This window comes from Solanum verrucosum, unplaced genomic scaffold, assembly GCF_900185275.1.
Source record: "Solanum verrucosum unplaced genomic scaffold, falcon-dt-bn FXZP01000049.1, whole genome shotgun sequence".
Classification (NCBI taxonomy): Eukaryota; Viridiplantae; Streptophyta; class Magnoliopsida; order Solanales; family Solanaceae; genus Solanum; species Solanum verrucosum.
In genome coordinates, this window is record NW_026020221.1 from 11,670,724 (window position 1) to 11,675,173 (window position 4,450).

Below are 4,450 nucleotides of genomic sequence, written 5' to 3' on the forward strand. Positions count from 1 at the left end.
AGTTTGCATGTCATTTTGAGCTATCTAGTATATCACAGTAATTCAGTCATAATGTGTTAATCACTTAATCCATTGGGAGTAGCATAATACCGAGTTGGACTAGGGTCAGTCACCCATATAGTCCCAGAACTACAAGCCACGTAGGTTGTAAGTCCCCTATGTGGGCATCATTTTAGTGATCACGCCAGCATGCCTCTATACCTTTGGCCGGGTGTATTGGGTCCTCTCGATGGGGCGTATACATCGGACTCCACATTTAACTCATATGGTTCTATTATCGGTTATTAGTAGCTCCCACAGTTCAGTCAGATTCCATTGTATTGACCACAATTCAGTACAGTTCAGTATTGAGTCTCAGTATGTTATAATTTGGTCATTGCATTCGGTTAGCTCAGTATTTATATCATGTTCAGATTATGCTCTTGCTTTATTACTTGCTCAGTTATATGTTTATTATAGTTTTACGCTATCCTGCATGCTCAGTACCTTTCAAGTACTGACACATACTCTGTGCTACATATTTTCATGATGTAGGTTCAGATTCTTAGCATCCAGATCACACTTAGATCGGTTCCCAATCTCCAGTTCAACAACATCAGTGGTGAGTCATCATTCTTCGAGGACAACAGTCATATTAACTTTTTATTATTTCATTCTTAGCTAAGGCATGTCCTATCACTTCTAGTCAGATAGAGGATATTTTCAGACATAGTTAGATTCAACTTAGTATTTGAGTTTGATGTTTCTTTTATATTAAACTCTCAGATTTGATATTCAATTTTAGGATATGGGTATTCCCCATCATTTCAGATTTACTTATTATTAGCTTCCGGAATAGTTTTATTTCTCAGTTTATCTTTAGTATGCTCATGATTATGCTAGCATGGTTAGCTTGGGGTCACTTGTAATCCTAGGTCCCGTGTTCGCATCTCGGGGGTAGCTCGGGGCGTGACCAACTTGGTATCAGAGCACTAGGTTTAAGTGACCTAGGATGTCTGAAAAGCCGCACTAAGTAGAGTCTTTTTCATGGGTGTGAAGTGCACCACATCTAATGAGAGGGAATGCTACAAAATGTATTAGGAAAATCTTCATTTTCTTGTTACTCTTATCGTGCGTAAGGTATGATCTAATTCCATTCTAACTCGACGTTCTACGTTTCAGTGATCATGCCTCCTTGTAGAGCTAATTCCAGGAATGCGAATGCCAGGAACGCAAACGCAACTCCTCTAGTTCCAGATCAAGAAGTTTCAAATGCAAAATTCTAGAACGCCATTCAGATGTTGGCACAGAGTGTGGCCAACCAGAATAATCAGCGGGTTCCAGATAAGGCAAATGCAAATGTTTGATCAGCTGCAGCCAGAGTACGAGATTTTGTTAGGATGAATCAGCCAGAATTCTTAGGATCGTAAGTGGGTGAGGATCCCCAAAATTTCATTGATTAGGTCAAGAAGATCTTTGAAGTAATACAGGTAACTAGAATGATCGGGTTGAGTTAGCATCATACCAACTCAAGGATGTGGCTCATATCTTGTATACTCAATGGAAAGAGAACATGGGTACATATGTTGCTCTTATCACTTGGGCTTGCTTTAGTGAGACCTTTCTGGACAGGTTTTTCCCAAGAGAGCTAAGGGAGGCAAAAGCTCAGGAATTTATGAACTTAAGGCAAGGTAGTATTATAGTTAAAGAGTATGGGCTCAATTTTACCCAACTCTCCAAGTATGCTCCTTACATGGTTACTGATTCCAGGGCTCAGATGAATAAGTTTCTATATGGAGTGTAAAACCTGGTGAAGACAGAGTGTAGAAATGCTATGTTGCTGGAAAATATGAGCATCTCTAGGCTCATGACTCATGCTCAGCAGGTTGAGGGTGATAAGCTTAGAGAACAGGCTAAGGAGAACAAGAAGGCTAGGACTGGAAACTATGACTACTCTCAACAGAAATTGGGTGGTGGAAATTGCTTGCATTATCAGTAGAAGTCTTCAACTCCAGCACTTTCATCAGCTAGTGTTCTATCCTCCAAGTTCAAACAAGATCAGAAAGGTAGGGCATCAGGCTCTAAGTCTCTGGGAAGTGTTTCAGGTACGAAAACCTACCCAACTTGCCCTAAATGTGGTAAGAACCATCCGAGTGAGTGCCTTGCAGGAAATGAAGGATGTTTTGGGTGTGGTCAGTCTGGTCACAGGTTGAAAGATTGTCCTTCTAGACATGGTCAAGGAGGTAATAATGGTAGAGCTCAGTCCACAACTTCAGCAGCACCAGCAAGTTGCCTGACTCAGCAGGGTAATATATCTGGTACAGGTGTCGGCCAATGCAAAAATAGGTTGTATACTCTCCAGGCTCACCAGGATCAAGAAAATTCTTTTGATGTAGTCACTGGTACGCTACGTATCTTTGATCTTGATGTTTATGCATTGTTAGATCCTGGGGCTACATTGTCTTTTGTAACTCTTTATATAGCGGTCAAATTTAGTATTAGCCAAGAAACTCTCTCAGAACCCTTCTTAGTGTCTACTTTAGTCGGTGACCTAGTTATAGCTAGACGGGTATACAAAAATTGCCATGTTATAGTCTCTCAGAAAGTCACCTCAGCAGATCTTATTGAGTTAGAAATGGTAGACCTCGATGTCATTATAGGCATGAATTGGTTACATTCATGTTATGCCTCAGTCGATTGTAGAACTAGGATTTTTCATTTTTAGTTTCCAGACGAACCAATCTTAGAATGGAAGGGTAGTAGCTTAGCGCCTATGGGTCGATTTATTTATTACCTTAAGGCCAGAAAGATGATCTCTAAGGGTTATCTCTATCATCTAGTTTGGGTTAATGATTCAAGCTCCGAAACCCCAACTCTTGAGTCAGTTCCAGTGGCTAGTGAGTTCCCAGAAGTGTTTCCAGAAGATCTTCCCAGAGTTCCTCCCGATAGGGAAATCGAATTTGGAATTGATCTCCTTCCATATACCCAGCCTATCTATATTCCTCCTTACATAATGTCTTTAGCTGAGCTTAAGGAATTGAAGGAGCAGTTGAAAGACCTTCTAGATAAGGACTTCATCAGACCTAGTATTTCGCCATGGGGTGCACCAGTGTTAATCGTAAAGAAGAAAGATGGTTCTCTCAGAATGTGCATTGACTATAGGCAGTTGAACAAGGTCACAATCAAGAATAAGTATCCCATCCCAAGGATTGATGACTTGTTTGACCAACTTCAGGGTGCTAGTCATTTCTCAAAGATAGACCTCAGATCGAGTTATCATCAGCTTAAAGTCAGAGATAGTGACATTCTGAAGAGAGCCTTCAGAACTTGGTATGGTCATTATGAATTTGTAGTTATGTCATTTGGACTAACGAATGCTCCTGCAGCTTTCATGGACTTGATGAATAGGGAATTCAAGTAGTACTTAGACCTGTTTATTAGTGTCTTTATTGATGATATCCTCATTTACTCTAGGAATGAGGAAAAACATGTGAATCATTTAAGGCTTGTTCTGCAAACTCTCAAAGATTGCTAGTTATTTACTAAATTTAGCAAATGTGAGTTTTGGTTGCATTTAATTACTTTCCTTGGGCATATAGTGTCTAGCGAAGGGATTCAAGTAGATTCTTAGAAAATAGACACAGTGAAACAATGGGCCAGACCTATCTCTTCTACAGATATCAGAAGTTTCTTGGGTCTAGCGGGTTATTACAGAAGGTTTGTGAAAGGATTCTCATTCATAGCCTCTCCGTTGACTAAGTTGACTAAAAAGAAAGTCAAGTTTCAATGGTTAGATGATTGTGAGAAAAGCTTTGCAGAGTTGAAGACTAGATTGACTACAACTCCTATTTTAATTCTACCAGAGGGTTCAGACGATTATGTTATATATTGTGATGCTTCCAGAATTGGCCTAGGTTGTGTGTTGATGCAGCGAGGTAAGGTTATAGCTTATGCTTCTAGACAGTTTAAGGTGCATGAGAAGAATTATCCGACTCATGACCTCGAGCTTGCAGCAGTGGTGTTTGCACTTAAGATTTGGAGACACTACTTGTATGGTGTTCATGTAGATGTGTTCACAGACCATAAGAGCCTCCAGTATGTGTTCACCAAAAAGAGTTGAATCTTCACCAGAGAAGATGGCTTGAGTTCCTCAAGGATTATGACAAGAGTCTACATTACCATCCTGGTAAGGCAAATGTAGTAGTAGATGCCCTTAGCAGACTATCTATGGGTAGTGTAGCATATGTTGAGGAAAGAAAGAAAGGACCTAGCAAAAGATGTTCACAGAATTGGCTCACCTAGGAGTTCGTCTTATGAGCATATCATATGGTGGTGTAACGGTTCAGAATGGGGGCAGAATCTTCTTTAGTAGTGGAAGTTAAGGAAAAGCAAGACAGTGATCTGATATTGCTCGAACTCAAGGGTGCAGTCCATCAACAGAGAGTTGAGGTTTTCTCCCAAGGGGGAGATG